The following is a 19349-nucleotide window of genomic DNA, read 5'->3' on the forward strand; positions in this document are numbered from 1 at the left end:
TTCCCCACTGGAAAAATGTTCATTACAATGGACCATAATACTGTAAATACACATGCAAGTCATACCCTTTGATGTCTTCTATAGATTCATATCTCAATAAACCCATCAAGATTAGGTGTGATGGCTTTATTTCTTTGTGTAAAAGAATCTCTCATGATAATGCCTTATCACAAACCCTGCAGAACTTCAGCCCAACACACCCAATAAATTAACACAAATTCAAGCTCCTGGATTCTCTCTCCAAATGATTCTGCATTTTTGTAATCTGATTCAAAGACCAATAGCTTCAGGTTAGTCAGAAGAGTCTAGGACATGAACAAATACTGCAATGGATAAAGATACCTTACCTGGGCTAGTTCTCACATAAAAATTAATGAAAACCTTGAGAGCTGTGAACTGCAGTTGCTAAGGCACCGTGCCTGTCTGGACATCCTGGAGTCACCCCTGCACTGGGACTGAGGCCCCTTCTCACCTATGCCCTCCACACTCACAGCCAGACCAGGTCTCCTCATCGGCTCCATCCCAGGCTCCCCGCAGTGCAGTCTCAGACATCATGATCCTTAAAATACTTTATTCATGGTGCAATAAGAAAAAGAACAGCTCAAGTTTGGTGCCTGGAATGAGGAGCCCCAAACAAAGGAACCCCTGGGTTTTTATACCCCCATAGTGTGAGCACTTGACAGTCTGGAGTCCTCATCTCCTGGGCTGGTCACCTGCACTGATTGCATTTCTCAGCTCTGGGAAGTCACCACTGTGTGTCACATTCCCCAAGCAGCTCTAACAAAGTAGTTTGCCAAACAGATCTGTGAATTCTCTGCCTTAAAAGTGTCTCATTTTCCCTTGTGATGAGTTGTTTCTTACACACATTCCTAGTGACTCAATGTTGCTGCTTAGGCTCCGGACCATCTATGGAGGGCGAGCACTGTCCACCTCCACCAGGGCTTTTTATTGTGTAGAGAAGGCTCAGAAAGAAGAAAACAATGGGCCCACCTTATATTTACCACAGAAGAAAGGAAAATACCTATTTTACAAAAGATAAGGTTCAATAAAAATCAGTTGTCAAATAAATAAAGACAGAACTTTGTGCAAAAAAGGAAATAGGAAAGACAACACCACTATGACGCCTGGACTATCTGTCAGAACACACCTTGACAAATGTGTTCACCTACCTTGTGCTGTGTCTGCTCTAATAACTATGTGCATGAATAAGACACGTACAGAATGTGCCAAAACAGTGCCAAAAGAGGCAGCACCTCAAATTAACCTTCTAAAATTTAACCTTCTGAAATGCAGTCATTTGGTAAAAATCACCTACTAATTCTAGTGTTTCAATATGGAGTTGGAGTATGGATGCTCTTGTGTGATACTGAAAATTACGAACATTTATAAATACTTTCTGTTTCATTACTCTGTGGCTCCAGTGAGGAGCAAAGGATAAGTCAAATAATGAAAGTAATTGCAGATGATAAAAAAAGAAATAATTAACTTTGTAATAGAAAAAAATGTCTGTAGCCAGTGTAGGATGCTAAAGCCAATTTTAGCTTCATTAATTGAAGTAGTTATTCAACATCCATTAATTCAGTACCCAGAATTTAGAAGTGGCAACTAATCAATAAAAAGAAATGAATATTGATATGGCAGGACCTGTGCAATGTTGTATTTATAGTGCCCCTGAGGCAAGCTAGATCCTGCATTAAAAGATCCATAAACTGATGCAGAGGCTGATGCAGGAAGCCTCGGTGGTGGGGGATCAGGGAAGGAAGGTGAACATTCACCCCTGTGCTCCTGCTGGGATTGCAGAGCTCTGCTGGGACTGAGCCCAGACATGGATTACCTTTCCAGCAGAGCCCAGTGCTGCCCCACAGCGCTCGGCCAAGGTCCGTCCGTCAGGAAAGGGCTTCCTCTTCCCAAGGCTTCAGCACTCCCCTCTTGTTCACTGAGAGAGAAAGAGAAAAGCTCCCCTTTTTATCAGCAACAACACAGCTCTGTAAGCTTTGAGTACTGCCCGACTCATTGCTCTGCTCTCAAAATAAAAGGAGAATTAGAATAAAATCAGATTTTTTTTTTACTAAATTTAAAAAACAAAAAGAATCCCCAAAATTTAATAAAAAATTGAATCAAAACTAATCAATGAAAATTCCAGGCCAAATAATGTCATGCAGAAATTTCAGTAACAGCTATAAAAAAAAACCACAGTCAGCACCTTGATCAAATGCTAGATTCTCTCTGATACATGTAACACAACGTAAGGGTAGAATCACACATTCCAAAAACCTGTATTGCTGCAAAACTGCATATAACACTCACGTTCTCAGAATTTAAAGCAGCACTCTTTGTATTAAGAGACTTGTGCTGATTTTATTTAAGGATATATGAGAAGTAATTAATGGGTTTTGTCATAAAATATGTGACCAGATAATAGAATGTCAAAATAAGCATTATTTGATGAAAACCACATAATTTAAAAAAAACTGCTTCACTTTCTTATTACTTTTTCCCCACATTTTTCGTTAGATTAAATTTGGCTTGTAAACAGCCAAATCTGATCATTTACTACTGTAATACATGTATTTTACTGTTGTTCATGAAGAGAAAAAGAAGAAAATGCAGGAAAAAAAATCTGTTTTCTATAAGATGGATATAATTCATAAGTTGTTTTCCAAAATGATTGCTTCAATGATTTTACCCTCAAGGAAACATTCTCTCTAGAGTTTAAATCAGATTATTTAAGCAAAATAATTTTCAAGCTTTCCTAATAAAAAATATTTCAGCCCTGCCTACTCTACAGTTTGTCTTCACCTGGGCTTTAGTTTTCTGGTTTCCTTGTTTTGACTCATTTGTCAGCAGTGAGAGTGACTTAGTGAGGTGACATTCTTCAGTTTCCTGGGCTGCTTTCCAGTCCACACTATGAAGAGATTTTAAACTGTCTCACTTCCCTTAATTGCTGATTTAAAGGGATTCACAAAGTGGAACTTCTGATAAAAATATATTCCTGCAGAGTCTTGTATTTCTCAGATTTTATAGTACCTAAAATAGAACTACCTAAGCACACTGATTTGGCCTTGGTCAAAATGATTGAGCTAACACAAAAGCATTAATATCAGTGAAGAAAATAGAAGTAAGCAAATCAAAGATTTCCTGACACTTCAAGCTATTTTTCCTTGGGCTCCTATACCCTCTCTATTGCTGTTAAAATTGGCCCTTCCCTCAAATCACAATTTTTTTTTCATTTTCAAAGCAATTGACCTGCCTGGAGATTTCACTTCACACCTGATGTGCACACCTGATTTACACACCCAACAGCTTTGATTTTCTGCACCCTTGTGCCAGTTTTTAGCTGGGATACAGTTTGCATGACCTCTTGTTCATTCAGTATTTTACACTCTAAGTTATTTTTTGCACAAACTCTTCTTCAATGGCTGCTGTTAGGTAACTAACTGTGATAATGATAAAGATATTTTTGAACATATGAACTTCTCAGGCAGCCTGGTCAGTAAATCTTACTTATTAGTACTAGAGACATATGGATTTGCCAGCAGTAAAGAGTTTAATCAGGATTTTTAGGTAGCTGTGATTAGAGAGCAGTTCTCATGGCTGGGTTCATTGGGGTTTTTTAAACAACAAAAATTGACACCTCTGACCTCACCCTCTTTATTTTGATGAGCATTTAATCTGTCTTTAAAAAGACCACTTTTGTTTAAATAAAGGCTTCCAATTTGTGCCTGGAAATAATGCAATCAAAGGAAAAAGAATACAGTCTTTTCTTGAAATTCCAATGTTTTGAGATGATATAAGAGTTGATTCTGTTCCTAAATGCTGGTGCTGAAATTAAGATTGATAAGTAAGTATTAGAAGAAAATAACTTTGAGTTACATGCAATAGCATTTAATTGCATCATTTAAATTCTTAAGCATTTCAATTTTATATTCATTCAGGGTTTTTCATAATTAATTTGCAGATTTCCAGAATGCATTAGGATGAAACTTTTAAATGGTTGGATGGTTATTAATGGATGATATAAGTATATTATTCATTATTTTTTGTTGTCATGGTAAATGGCATTGAATACTTCTGAATGAATATTAAATTAAACATCATCCCATGAATTCAAAAGCAAAATGCATCCCCAGTAAAAATTTGTTCTAACATAGAATACTTGAGGTGTCATTTCATAATAAATACTCTGTAACAAAATGTTAAATATGATTAATGTCACACTTTCCTTTTCTCTAGAAAATGGCAGGATCACCCAGGCAAAACTGAATTTCAAGTAGCCAACCTTTTCAAAGATGTCAACGCCAGCAGATCTACTCCAGTCCAGAAATAAATTCTCAAAGCTCAGATTACCTCAGCAATACTAAAACCTGCAGCCCTGAATGCTGTGCTGGAGAATAAGCGCGTTTATACCCAAAAGCACCAGAGACATGTATGAGAATATTGCCTCAGAGAAGCTCCACTAACTCAGGAACAAGCCATTTTTAAACCTCTTACATCTCACAGTCTCTAACGAACAGATGATCACCCTCTCACCACCAGTTTTATGCCCTAATTCTTCTCCTTTAGAGGATGGCCAAATATTTCCACAAGCTGCCCCTTCTGGCCGATTGATCAATCCAGCAGTTTGGCATTGACACAATGGAGTTACGCAGTGCTTAGAAGGTTTCTGTGTGATGATGGCCTCGGTGCCCCGGCTGCAGGGAAAGCCTTTCCCTCACGAGCAGCCTTCAGGGACTTCCACAGTCAAATCCAGAGAACTGCTCCTTACATTTCTGCTTTCTCTTCTTCTCCTCCTTTTGGCACCACTGTAGAAGCGAAGGGAGACTGTCCGGTTTTCGGCTGTTTGGAGGGCCTGGAAAGGCCCGAGGTGGCCTTGGGGCAACCCGCGTATCAAAGGACGAGAAGAGGCTTCAGTTCTTCTTTCGGACTCTATGTTTATTAATTGTTTATCTAAAAGATTTTCTTTCTGCCCGACAGAGGTCTGCTCAGCAGCCAGCCATGAGCACACTGTCTCGCCCTCTGGACAGTCACCTATCTTTATACCCAAAGCTACGTGTACAATATTTATCATTTTTCCCCAATACCTTTCAGCCTTATTGCCCGGTGCACTTTTAGTAATGACCAATCCCAAAGTGCCACCATCACTACAGAAGATGGAGGAGAAGAAGAAGAAGAAGAAGGACAGGACACACCCCAATTCCTCCATCTTACTTCTCTAAACCCCCCTGTACATAAATCCTAAACCCTGTGTCTCACCCTCTAATTAACTAATCCCTTCACCATTCACCCCGGTGAAATCCTCCTATCCTCATACAGGTGTTGTCTCCTGTGTAGGATCAAAGTCCAGCCACCAGACACTTCTGGCAACATTCCAGGACTCCCGAGCCCCCCAAGGGTGGTCTCGGTGGCTCGGCACCTCAGTCCTGAGGTGCTGAGATCCCACAGGAGACGACCCATCCTTTGATCAGCATCGAACTCCAATTTATTGATCCAACATGCACATTTTATAACCGTGTTAATTAAGTTCATACATATTGCAAAACCCGAGCTCATCATTGGCTACGGACCACACACCAACCCCTCCCTCCTTTTGTTTTCCATACCTGTGGTTTGTTATTGAGACCAAGACCTGTTTTTCTCATCCTGTTATGAATGGTTCTCAAGGCCTCCATGTTTGTCACTTTGCTTTCCCATACTTTCCAAGGACAAGGTATTTACTTGTTATTAAAAAACAAGTCTGAGAACTCTGCTGTTTACAAGAACGTGCTTGAGAATTTGCTGCTTACAGCTGCCTTTTACTTTTCCATCAGCTGTATATTATCATGGCGTGTCTGAACAAAACTCTATAGGTCATGTCTGAGCAAAATTCTCCAACACACCACACCCTTCACTTCCCATGCCCACACTCCTGCCCTTTCACCACATCTATGAGAAGTCACAATGTGTTTCCCAAGCTTTGAAGCTCTTTCTCTATGGGAATCATCAGGATAACCACTGCTCAGTGAAACACGCCAGGAGCAAAACTGGAATGTCACAAATGCTGCTCCAGTTGCTGTTGGCTTGCACAGACCAAACACAGCACTTTTCACTGAAGGGACAAATGCAAATGTGTCAGGTGAAAAATCTGCTGTGCCAGTGACTGTTGAGGTTTCTGTGCCACAGGAAACATATTCTGCAGACTTTGAGGGCAATGCCACTGCTAATCTGCACAGGTAACTCTGTGGGGATGAAATGGTTACAGGTCAAGCCTTCACAGAATATTGTCTCACCCAGACTTCCCAAAAAGTCCTTCCTGAACTAGGGGATTCCAACATGGAATTCATGGACAGGATTTCAAAAGGACATTACACATATGTCAGTACATAATAAGGTTTTTGACAGAACCGATAAACAGAGGTGTCGCAGACATTTTTTCATACAAATCCTTTCTTTCACATTTGTCCATCTTCTGGGAAGCAAAGGCCCAGAAGATGAATTGTTATCAGTTGCTGTGGAATGCAATAGGATGCACCTGTGATTGGCTCATCTTCCATGTTTCCAATTGGGGGCCAATCACAGAAGCAAGCTTGGGGACAGATTCCCTGGAGACAGAACTTTGTTATTCATTCTTTCTATTCTATTCTTAGCTTAGCAGCTCTCTGCAACTTCTCTCTTTATTCTTTTTAGTATAGTTAAAATGTATTATATATTATATATCAATAAATCCAGCCTTCTGATCAAGAAACAGGATTCTCGTCCTTCTCTCACCATGGAGACCTCCACAGGTCACTGTAATACAGAGGTAGACCTACTTTGCAACACACTAATTTTAACCCAAGTTTTGGTTTTTGTGAATGAAAAGCAGAGTATTAAACCCAGTTATCAGTATAAAGTTGATCTAAAGGTTTTTCAGAACTTGAGAGAGTATTACAAATTTCCTAAGATCTTTCCTCTACAGTTAGGTGAAACTCATACTCTAGACCAGACAATCTCTTCTCTGAAAACTTTTCAAATCTAGCAAGAACCTCTGAAAACACACTGCAGTTATTTAGAATGTTAGGTCAGCAACATGCAAGCCAATAAAAACAAAAAACAAATAAACAAAAACCCCTAATAACCCCAACCTTTTTTACACACACACTCATAGACCACAGTAAACTTCTTTAAGAGTGAGGAATTACCACAGATTTTTACAAATGGGCTTTTTGCTTTAAACTAGCAGCCTTCCCATCTGTTCTGCACTCATTAGGAATGCAAAAAGAACACATCTCACGGTTCCATCAGCACAGAGCCAAACTAAACTGGTTAAATGGCTGGGTAGAAGCTTCCCATGTTCCTACAATGGGATTTCCAGCTGTGTTTCCCATGCTTGTGACACATACAAGGAAAAACGATGCCCTGAACAACAGGGAAGCTTTAGAGTTAGTAAAAGCTTCTTTGTATCTGCTGTCAGACACAACGATCTGTCAGCGTAGCACTGCAGCTCATTCTCCTGACCTGGACCAGTGCAGAAGTGAAGAGACAGCACAAAACAAAAACCAGTGTACATTTATTTGGAATTAGAGCAACACCTTGGGGTAAAAAAATCTACTCCATATATCATTAATACCTCAGCTGCTAGAAATTAGTGTGAATTTTATATACCAAGATATGACTTTTATTAATATCTGGGAAATCTAAAAAGTGCTGGGGAATACTTAGGTCAGGAAATGACATCTGGCTAGCAATAATAATGAATAAAAATACCCCTTTAAAAAGTTAAGCTAGTTGGGTCTGAATCAGGAAATATCACAAATGCAGAATATAATGGGTGAAATACTAGCAGAGATATTTGAGAAGCAATCAAAAGCAAGAGCAGATTTTTAAATATGTGATAAGCAGCCAGACTGAAGTAAAAAGGATTTGCTTACAACACTATCAGAGAAAAATGGGACACACAAAACAATTCCTTGTCTTTTACTAGAGATGAGATACTGTGAGACTGCAGCAAAGCAGCTCTGCCATGAGACTTCCACAGACTGCTGGTGATTCAGACTGAAAATGGGAACAACTGTGGTTTAAGTAAGATGATTTCTAAGCCATGTAGAAGAAATTTCCTAGAATTCTCCATACTTCTAACTATGTAGCAGTCAATAAACGTGCAGGAGATAGATAATAGATGGCACATTTAAAAATATATTGATTAAATTACTTAAGATAGCAAACATTGCATAAGATTGCACTTGGTGTTGGAGACACTATGTTCGATTTAAAGCAGATTGTCAGTTTCTACTTTTCCCCATTTCTTCAAGTTTTTAAAATAAAATTCATGCTTTAAAAAGATAACTTGCTTTATAAAAAACCCCTCAGAATAAATACCTGTACACATTCTATAAATCAATCCATTTCATTCGTAAGTTTCACTCCAGTGCTGCACAGTATTTCTCTGTTCCATTTCAGCAATTAACTACAACAAAGAAATCCATTCACAATTTTTCTAGTGGACTTTCCACAAGCAACGCAAATCATTGTTATCACTCTCTTTGTATTTTCTCAGAACTTATTTAGACTGAGAATCTAGTGCTGCCAACTTGGTTTTGAACCACTTTTTGTGCTGATCAGCCTTCTACCACTGGAGGAGCAGTTCTAGTATTTGAGGAACATTGGAAAAGATTCTCCTTAAATATTCTAGGAACACTGAAAAGCCTATTCTGTTTTCTGTGCTAAATAGGGCTTTCTGAGGGTGTTTTATTTTGGTTTGGGGTCTGAGGGAGCCACCCCATGGAAGAGCCGGTTCACCTTGACAGCCCAGTCAGGAGATGGACCCAGCTTCCCTCACAGGGCACTGAGAGGGCTTTGGGGGCCAAACTTAAAAACAAAACAAAACTCCAAACACATAAAAATAAAACACACTAAAAAGATGGCTAAAAAACGAACTTGCCAAGCGCAGGCACCTGGAAGGCTCCGCCGGTCCGTGTCCACCTGTTCGGCGATCGTGAGGCGAAGCTGAGGGCGGGAACGCTGCCCCCTCACGGCTTCCCGCCATTTTTCAGGCTTCTGAGGGCACGAAGAGCCGAGCCTTCCCCTCACGGCTGCCCACCCTCAGAAATCCTCAACAAGGTGGGAAGTTGTAGGGCGCAGCTGTTCCGCGTTCTTTTGAGGACTCCTTCTGAGGGCGGGCAGCTGTGAGGGGGCGGCGTTCCCGCCCTTTTAGAGGCTGTTTAGCCCCTTTGCTCGGGGCCCCTCGGCTGTGAGGGTGCGGCGGAGCCCCCGCTCCTCAGGGCTGCCGAGAGGCGCTGGCGGGCTCCCGGTAGCTTGGTGGGTCTTTGCCGGCTGGGAGTGCGGTGTGGCTGGGGGGTGCTTCCTCCCTGCTCTTCCACAGGAAAGTTAAATTTTGTGTTTTAAGAGGAGCAGAACTGTGAGGGGTTGTTTACAGCCCGTCCGCGCCGCCTCCCCTTGCGGCTCCTTTGCTTTTGGCCGTGTCACTGGGTGAGGTATGAGGTAATACCTTTCTTTGTGCTTGTGGTTTTGTATCTGTGTATATCTATACATGCTGTATGTGTGTACATACATATATCTTTGTCAGCCTCAGAGGCTGAAGAAAAGACTCTGCTGAGCACTTTCAGGGAGGTGAGGGTTAACCCTGCTTGAGGACCTGGTCTGTGAGGGATAATGGCTTCACTTATCTCATATACTTAATAAACCAACCAGCAGGGTGTTCATAAAAGAGAAATAGCTGCTACTAAAGCTTTTTTCTCTCATAGAAGAAAACAAGTCCGTGACTTTGGTTTTATCAGACCCCAACATTGCCTTGAGGGAGTGGGGTGGGTTTAAAGTAGCTATTAAAATTATTGCTGGGAAATGAAATTTGATTAAAAAAGCAGTAGTGCCGTTGTTTTACAGAAGTGTTTTGTTAAAAGGGTGCCATTTCAGGTTGTTATTTGAGCTCTGGGTGCTGCTTTATTGAAGATATCTACTTAGAATATTACAGCTGTGAAATGGAGAACTGCCTCACCTTTTATTATTTGATATTTGAACAGCAAATACAGGCTATTAGAAGGAAAAATATTTGCTTGCCCCACTGGTAGATGTGTATTATTTCTGTAGTATGCATGGCTCTTACACAGCAGTATGATGTTGTTTTTATGACTCTGGGATTTTTGTTTTTTGTTGCTACTCCTTCCAGTGATTAGAGTTCGGCAGAGACAAGTATGTGTGTGTCTGTGTTTTGTTTGAGTTTTTGTTAGTTTGCTTTGAAAGGGGGCCCAAACATGTCAATTGCTGCTACTTTCTCCTTGAAACTGACTTACGAAAGCCTTCTTTGCCCGGGAATAAACATTTATAGTTGCTGGCAGCCTTCCGGGGGAAGGTCTGCTGTAGTTCTTGACCCTCCCAGGGTTCAAGTAGTAGCATCGGCCAAAGAGGTGTGAGAAAGGCTGTCTCCGTTATGGCTTTCATTCCACAAAAGCAAATTGGAAGTAGTGGGTGTAAGTGTTTTATTTGCTGACATTTATTCATCTGAATAAAAACAAGTCCTGTTGGAAGAAGAGATTAGGAGAGTTGCGTGAAAGGAGAAAATGTGGGGTGAGAGCAAGCATCAAATGGTGTGTGAGTGACTTCCATACACATAAGAAATAGTTATCTCGTATTAGATGGTATTAATGATTTCAGGAAGGAAAGTTTTAGACATGACCACTGTATGTGCATGTGTGAATGGCTCTTATGGCATCAACCAGAAAGCATTCAGTGTTAATACTTTTATTGCATTGATTTTATAGAGTTATGTTCCCTTAAGGGCTTAGGGAAGTTGCCAATATTTGACATGACTTGTGCTTTGCTATGATTAGATCAAGCTTTTAGTATAAAGCTCGGTGAATGTTGCCAGGATATTTGGCTCATGTGATAGATTAGTATCTCTCAATTTTTCCGTATGCCTTTGTCTGTTGTAGCTGCTTTTAACAAATGGGCTTAATTAGTGCTAATAAGTTTGCTAGAGTTATTTGTTTTGTTTAAGTGGGAATGTGAATCTGTGTGGAAGGTAGTCATGCCTATTTTCTCATTTCAGAGTGCCTGATTTCAAACAGCTTACTTGGGTTTTCAGCATCCTGTTTTGTGTCTACTCAAGGCACCTTTTACAGCCTCTCCTGGCCTGCAGTTTACAATGAAAGCACAGAAATAGTGAGCTTGTCCCACGAGATTCAGAACAGCTGAGGTTTGACCCTGGTGTCCTGTGTTTCCTTGCCTTACTCATGCTGTGACTTTGTGTGTTTATAACAGCAGTTAATCCTCAGTGTTACTGTAAAACGGCTCAGGTAGGTGCCAACTTCACCGCTTACAGGTAAGGGCTTGGAAGGAGAGCTTTGGTTTTGTTTCTTTGTTGCTGAGTTCCAAAGTTAATACAAAGTAACAGATAAAAATGCTGCTGCACTCAGCCACTGTTCCTGGTGTTACAGTGTTACTTCTCTGTCAAGGGGCATTTCCATATGTACTGCACGTAGGTGTAATCCCAGAGATATGGGTACACAACCAAGATCCTTTGTGTTTTATGTTCCTACAGTTTTTCAAACACTTAAATGCCTCATACAGCCTTGTTTTAGTTATCTGTAAGCTGCTTGGAACTTGCTGGAAATGGCAGGCTCCGAGGCTGGAAGCACAGCTGGGCCACCAGGTCAGAGGCTTGTTCTCAGCTTAGTCAGCAGTTACTGCCTTGGTTATTCCCTTTGTGGAGGTGCCAGATTTGAGAGCCCAAACCCGAATACCAAGCTGGGTGTTTAACTCCAGGCTGTGAGTGCAAAACCTTTGTCTGGAACACCAGAATTCCTTGTATTGGCTGTGTGGTGGAGTACAGTCAACCTGTGGTGCTTGGAAGATTTGTCTCAGGACTGATTGTGCCTTTCAGAAAGAGAATACGCATTTATAAGTTTTGTTGGTCTTCTTAAATCTATAGCTTTAATGAATACTGGCTATTGTGTTTATCTATTTGGCCTCACTGTAAATCAATGTAGAATTATTCAGACACATTAAAGCAAACCCAGAGCTCTCTGGTTTGTCTGCTACAGAAGTGGAGACTGGCAGGTCAGTAATGGAAATCAGCTCCTTTTCTTCACGTAAAAGGTTTTAGGAGAAATACATTACATCATGCTGATTTGTGGTGAGTGATTTTTAATCTGAAATAGACGTGAGGAGTATAAAATCCTTCATGTTTACACTTCTGTTCTGTACTGAATTTAAAGCTGCACATTCATTACAGCTCCTCCCTGAGAAGGATGCAAGTGTGTTTCCAGTTTAGCACCGTTTTTCAGCTGAAGTTTTAGATAGAAGGATGATCATATCTGGCACGCAATGTGAGCTTGATATTGTGTTGCAGACCTTGTTTTGGCAACATCAAATAAGGGTGAATTTCTACCTGTTGGAATTCTAAGTTCAAGGAAAGAAGACAGAAAAAGTTAAGCATTAAAGCAATGTTTATTTCATATTTATAAACCAGTAGATAATCCCTTTCAGGGTGATACTTGAAAAAAAATTTGCTTTAGTGGGTATGTTCTCTATTGAGTAACTACAAAAGAAATCTGATTGCTGAGAAAATAAGTTATAGAACTGAATCTAAATCAATTCCTTGTATTTTTCTTCTGGCTGACGGATGTCTGGCAGGGTCTGTATTCTGTCGTGCCTATGATTAAAACACAGAATGAAATATTTTCTAGTCTTTGATGGTAAGTATTTATTCTTGTGTTCTTGTTATTTTATTACCTAATCTGAGCTGTGCTGGCTTTGCTACCTTTTCCCTGGAGCAGGCATCTTTGCACAGCTCAGCTGGGCTGTTTTGGCTGAGCCAGGCAGGAAGGAGAAGGAAGCTGAGACTCTTAACCTTTTTCTCATCCCACTACAATGGGGAGTGTCCTTGCTGTTCTATCAGGTCATGTGTTGCACAGCAAGGATGGGTACAGATCCTAAAACAACATTGACACACTTGGATCAAATTCCACATGGGCTCTCCTCAGAGACAGCGAGTATCCAAGGCCTAAATTCATGTAGGTGTGGCAGTCTGTTATCTCTTAGATTCACCTAGGAAAAGGAAAGAGTTGTGTAAAATAAGAACATGAACAAAAAGGGTTCCTCTATTCTTGCCCACATTGTGGGGCTAGCTGGTAGCACTGTAGTTATCTCATGCATAAAAATCTTGCTTGCAATTAATTGCACACTCCTTCAGCACTGGTGTAATGCACGAGGCGATCACAAATTATGGGACTAGATTAAATATGAAATGCAAACTTTTAAAGGAATTGGCTAGCTCTATACAGGGGCGTTATTTAATTAATCTGAAAGCCTAACAAATTGTTAGTTTCTACAGTGCAAATGCCTCTGCATAATTGCTTACTGCTGTTGGGTGTTTTTCTTCACCAAAGCCTAAAAATCCTAGGATGACTAAATAATAAGCTTTTTCATGGTCAAAAGCAAGGTTGGAATAAGGTTGGCATGGTCTTAGTCTTGTTTTGAACTCAGGGTCTAAGACTTATTGTTCCTTTTAGGAATAATAGGCAAATTTTAAATGTACTTCTAGGACAGTACTATTCATGCATCCTTTGCCTGATTCTTTCCCCAGTCTTCTCATTAAAAAAAAAGCCAGATTTTTTTCTGTTTTGTACTTTATTTTTCTCTTTTATTAAATCTAGGTATCTTTACATTAGGCTCACAGATGTGCTAGGGTTTAATAACACAAATTTGTATGATTTCTTTAACTTGATTGCTATTAATGATGAGACTATTTAGAAACTAGTTATAAGTGTAATAGAAACAGGGTTTTTCTCATGGATTTTGCTATTAGGAAGGAATAATGCATTGAATAATGGGGGTACAAGCAACAGCTTCATCTTGGATGCTGTGATTTCTACTTCACTTGGGTTTGCCTGTTGTGCTTTATTTATTAGAGATAATTATTGTGGTGCTCAGTGTATTGCATGCTTTGAATGACAAGAGCCATGGTTTATAATTTAGTGCTTAGGAGCAGCTATTGTGTTGTGAAAGTGCTATGGGGGAAAACAAATCCGTTGTAGGAATAAGGAACAGAGTCTGATGTTAGGACAGGGTACATGGCTGCTGCCATTCTCAGTAAGCAGAGAAATTTCTGTTCAAATGACTCAATTTTCCAATAAGGGAGAACTAAGTGTTCTGTTTTAAAACTAAATGCCCCACAACTATGAGTGTAACACTGGAAAGAGAAAAGCAGCCAGCAGTAACCCAGATGTGGCTCGTGACTCTACTGGGTTAAGAACAGCTGAATGAATTTATTCTTTTTCTTGGAACAATCTGAAATGAACAGGGAGTTGCTTATTAACAAACCTTCATAGCACACTGCAGAAAAGAGCCATTATTCATCTGTGTAATGAAACAAGTCAGATTCTGTTGAACAAGTTTGTATTTCTGCTGAAATTGAACATGCATCTACAACTGTTTCTTGTTATTCTGCACATCAGAGAATGGTAAAATGCCAGTAAAAACTGAGTGATCTGCAATGAACAAGACACATTACAATATGGTACCTTCTTCATTTCCCTGGCTTTGCAGGGCTGTTTGTGCCATTATTTCCCTGGATAGATTTCCTGTGTTCTGTTCTTCTCAGTCACAGATGTCTGAAGCTGTTGTTTGCTGAGGGATTAACCAACCTTACTGTGCCCAGGTTGTAGTAAGGAGACAGTTGCTGAGGTGGCTGTGAGGTTGCTCAAGTACCTCAGACTTATTTTGTATCCAGTAGTGTGGAGAGCCTGGTTCAAGCATGGCTTAAAGAAAGAGGCCATGAAGGTATTCAGCTAAGGGAAAAATAAAAGGCTGCTGTAAAGCAGCAGTTCCCAGGCTTGATTCTGTGAATAATTAAGGTTCTCAGCCACCTTTTATATAAACAAGAAGATTCTCAGACCGTTTTCTCAAAAACAGGCAGATATCATGTCCTTGGCTGCTCTGGGAACAGATGGCCATTCTGGGAACAGATATAAAGGTTTTGAGAACTTTTCATATCATGGTGAGAACACTGATCTTGGTTTCAATAAACTAACTTCAGGTCTTGTAAACAAAAGGAGGAGCTGAAGTTTTCTCTACAGCCTATCAGGAGCTCAGATTTTGCAATATGCATGAAGTGAATTAACACTGTTATAAAAGGTGCCTGGTTGATCAATAAATCGGAGTCAATGATGACCCAACAAAGGAGGGTCGTCTCCCTTCACTTCAACACAATAGAAGAATGTGGTTTTTGCTCCAGGAGAGGTGTCCTCCTTTAAAAGGAGGAATATGCTCATTTACAGTCAAGAAGGGGCTCCAGGCTAGGGATGAAAGCTGGATGCTTTGAGGCTCTCATGGAAATCTCATATCTGAGAGTAAAATTTTTCTGATTTGATATTTGTCTTAATTGCAGCTCAGTGGCCCCATTCTTGGGCAATACAGCCCTTTCCTGATATATATATGATATTGCTTTTCTGGTGCTGTATATGTTGTTGTGCCACTGAAAGAAGCTGATGGTCCCTGGATAGCACAGCTGGGGTAAAGGAGCTCCAGTGTTGTCTTCCAGTCCCTTTAGATCTTGTAGGAAGGATGTGACATGTTTAAATTATCCTGTTGCTCTGGTGATCTCTGGCTTGCAGGCTCTGCTGCAGCAGCTTGGAGTAGTTGAATGCTGCCCACCCCAGCCTAAATCACAGATGTGTGCCTACATATTGGCAATACCAATTGTGAGTGATTTCTTTCTATGGTAAAAAAAAAAAACATAGGGACTGGATATGGCACTCTTTGAATGCAGTCTATGCAAGAACAATTTAAAGTAAATTGCTCTTTCTAACACAGAAGAAAATTGTAACAAAAAATGGACCCATTTCACAATATTTTCATCAGTTACTGGCTGCTGTGAATAATTTTAAATCAATTCTAAAAACTGAATGTTGGAAAACATGATGTTCTACTAGGTTCCTGGTGGGTTTTATAAGGAAAAATTTTATTGTTCAAAAGATAAAGTGTGTAGAAAAATTAGCCTTTCCTGCAGCAATCTCCACTACAATTAGGTGTCATTAATAATGCAGTGTTGGAAAAGTTTGCATAGGAAATCCAGAGCATTAATATTTTATTGTTACTAATACACTTTGATTTCAGTTCACGTTTTCTGACTGGAGCAGGGGAAAAGTGGTTTCTAACCATGTTTTTTCTATATGAGTAGGCAAGTATTAACCACTTGCTCAGGAAACCCCCAGGGGAACTTGCACATGGGCCAAGCTTATTTTCAGGCTTCTTTCTCATTCAGGTTTGCTCTGATTAACATCATGTGAGCCTTTTCCTTTAAATTCAGCGTGTAAAATCTTGTTCTGCCACAGCCCGAGGCACAAATTTCCTGCTTAGATTTGGAATGAAATTCTGACCCTACTAATAATCAAAGATTTGACAAATGCCAATGTGCTGAACGTGATCCGAACACAGAAGCTCATTGCAGGTAAGTAATTCCTAACAGCTCATCACTGGAGTCCTTTCCAGCAGCTGGAGGCCTCCCAGCCTCAGGAAACCTTCACCTGTAGAACTTTATCAAAGCAGTCACATGGACTTTGGTGATGTCTCACAGTGGCTGACGGAATTTGACACAGTAAAGCAATCTGTCAAATGAAAATCACAGCAGAAGGGAGTGGGTTTGTATTTCAGAGCAGAGCTAAGGCAGGAAGATTTGTGTGCTCTGCTGCTGGATGTACATGGGCTGGAGCCTTGCTATGGAAAGCATCAGTAGAAACCAAAATCTTGGTGAAACTGTAGGAAGAGTCATGGGTGTGATCCCCACAAAACCCTGACTTAAAACAGACACAAAACTTGTTTGAGGTCAGTAGGTGTGAGTCAGTGGCACAAATAGTCTGGTAGTGTTGTTGTTTTACATGACTAATTTGTTCCTCACAGATACTTCGAGTCTTTCCTTTCTTGCTGTGTACTTTGTGCTCAGATGACTTGGAAATAGTGTTAGCTCTGTAATTACCTACTCTGATCACCAATCAAAACAATAGTCTTATATCCTAGAGTAATTTCAGTGAAGCTATGATTTCATAGCTATGTAACTGTAAAAAGAGTTAGTGAGACATTGTTTATGGAATTCTACTGTACTCGTAAAGAAGGCTATTTCTTTGGTAGATGAAAATATTACTGCTTTGACATGGAAATGAGGATCCCTTTTCACTGCAGTGGTAACTACAACTTATAGTCATTTACTCTCAAAGTCCTTTGTTACCTCCCCTTTTTAGCTTATTTAAGGTGACATTTTGTAGAAATAATTAATAGTCAGATCTTTGTGCTAGTGTTAATCTGTTCTAGCAAGTATTTGATTAAGTTAATGTAGTAATATGTCCATTTTGTTGCCTTAACAGTATTATCTGGTTAGGCTTTTACTGACTGTTTCCTTGATTGAAAAAAAATCTTACTATTTTTAAGTTACTAAAAATATTTGTCGTAAAAATATGCCACATTAACTGTCTCAAAATGGTATTGTAGAGGGCAATTACTTTAAAGATTTATTTACTCAAAAATGTTCTAAATTACCTAATTCATTATTTCCCCCCTTATTAGTGGCCTTGTCAGCATTTAAGGCCAGCATGGCTAATCAGATGTCAACAAAATGCAATTACTACCAAGTGAAAAGTAATTTTCCTCCTTATGTTTGTAATGAGCCTGATACATAGCAAATTTAGCTGTAATTCCAGCGTTCCTCAACTGTGCACCATAAATCTATGGCTTGGGCTTTCCATCACTAACTGCCTTGGAGAAGGGATTTGAGGTACTGAATGGCTTTCTTTTTTCTCTTTGACTCAATTTCATGGGTTAGTCAGCTCCCTGTAGAACACTTGTTGGTTTTATTGCTAATTACCGTATAGTTTTCTGAAGTACAAAATTGAAATATCAGTTTTTATTAATCTGTGCCTGGTTAAATTTTGTAGAGTCCTCTATTAATGCATTAATAGCAATTCTATATTTTTTATTTCCAACTTTATTTTCCAATTCTAAAAATATTTTTTGATAAGAAAATCCTCAAGTCCAGCACTTTCTTGGGCTTTTATTGAACAGGAAAATCTGTTTCTCTTGGTGAAACTGTTTTTAGTTATTCTATAGTTTTGGGGACTGAAGGAAATGTTGATAGCTTTACAGTATGAGATGTTTTTAACATCATCAATTACTGAATAATATATTGAAATTACTGGATGGACACAATGACACTGGAACTTAATACTTGAAATCCTTTGCCCTGCGCCTGTGTCACAGCCTGTCCAAGAGCTGGGAGTGTTCCTGGTGACTTGGTGAGCTCACTGACATTTAGGAGGTTTTCAGTTGTTTCTTGTCCATCTCTGAACAAACCCATTTGCTACTGTAAGTCTGTAGCCATGGAAAAAGAAAAGCAGAGAGCTCCCAGGTAACACCCTGCTGATATATCTGGTGCTTTTGGAGGTAGTGCCAGTGAGTGTTTCTAAGCAGACTGAGGCACTGTCAACTGAACACTTGAACAAGAACACCCCACCTATACAAAAATAATCAACTGTTATCTCAAGGCACATAATTACAAAGTGATATGCTTGCTTGTAGCAGGATGTCTTAATGATGAAAATTGCTCCTATGGAGCATTCAGAATACATAAGTTCTCTTTGTATTTCCCCCCTCACTGTATCCATAGCAAGTCTTTTAATGAAAAGAGCATTGTGGCTTTCAGATCATACCTTAGAGCCGGTACAGACTATTTGCAAGATCTTGAAAGTTACATAAATGAGCTCTGAGATGACAGAAAGAGGTGTGTGGCAATTTGGATGCTGGTTTGCAAGCACCACTGTTGTGTGTCAGGAATTTAGCTTAACAGAGGTGGGAGGATCTGAGCCTGTGGAGGCCTCAACATCCAGCTCTTGGCAAAATACAGCAAGGTAAGAAGATGGTTCTGTTTTGTTTTCTTTAATCTTTCTGATTCATGATGCTGGCAGTTTATTTACAGACACAAACAGGATGGGGCTGCTGGGAGAGCATCTTGAGCTACTTATTTTTCAGCATCAGTCTCATTACATGACTATGATAATGGAAATGTGAACAGCTCACTGTCTAAGCAGCAGGCTGGAAAACTTAATGTTACAGCATACTTTGTAACTTAGCCAATTACATGAAGCAAAAACATATTGACAGTTCTATCTAATCACTCTAAACACACATAGCTTTGGTTAAAACAATGCTTGCTTTTTTTTTAATAGAATACCCATTTGTGAGGCATAGAGCCCTATTCATTAGCTTAACCTTCCTAATATCTAGCTAGATCAACTTCTTGCAACTTAGAAAGCCATTCAGACAAGCTCTATTGTTCTATTCCCATGTCTTCTCTACAGCTTAAATAATTATTATAATAATTTTTCTGC

General features: G+C 39.8%; 1 long non-coding RNA gene across 1 annotated transcript; it reads right to left on the bottom strand.

Moving 5' to 3' along the window:
• Positions 1–552: 552 nt before the first annotated feature.
• LOC135447455 (uncharacterized) lies at positions 553–9087 on the bottom strand. Its single transcript, XR_010440139.1, has 3 exons — positions 8910–9087; positions 1835–1936; positions 553–1021 (listed from the first exon to the last, which is right to left on the bottom strand). It is a non-coding gene; the product is annotated as an uncharacterized LOC135447455 (long non-coding RNA).
• Positions 9088–19349: the final 10262 nt, after the last annotated feature.

Source organism: Zonotrichia leucophrys, chromosome 4 (genome assembly GCF_028769735.1).
Source record: "Zonotrichia leucophrys gambelii isolate GWCS_2022_RI chromosome 4, RI_Zleu_2.0, whole genome shotgun sequence".
NCBI classification, from domain to species: Eukaryota; Metazoa; Chordata; class Aves; order Passeriformes; family Passerellidae; genus Zonotrichia; species Zonotrichia leucophrys.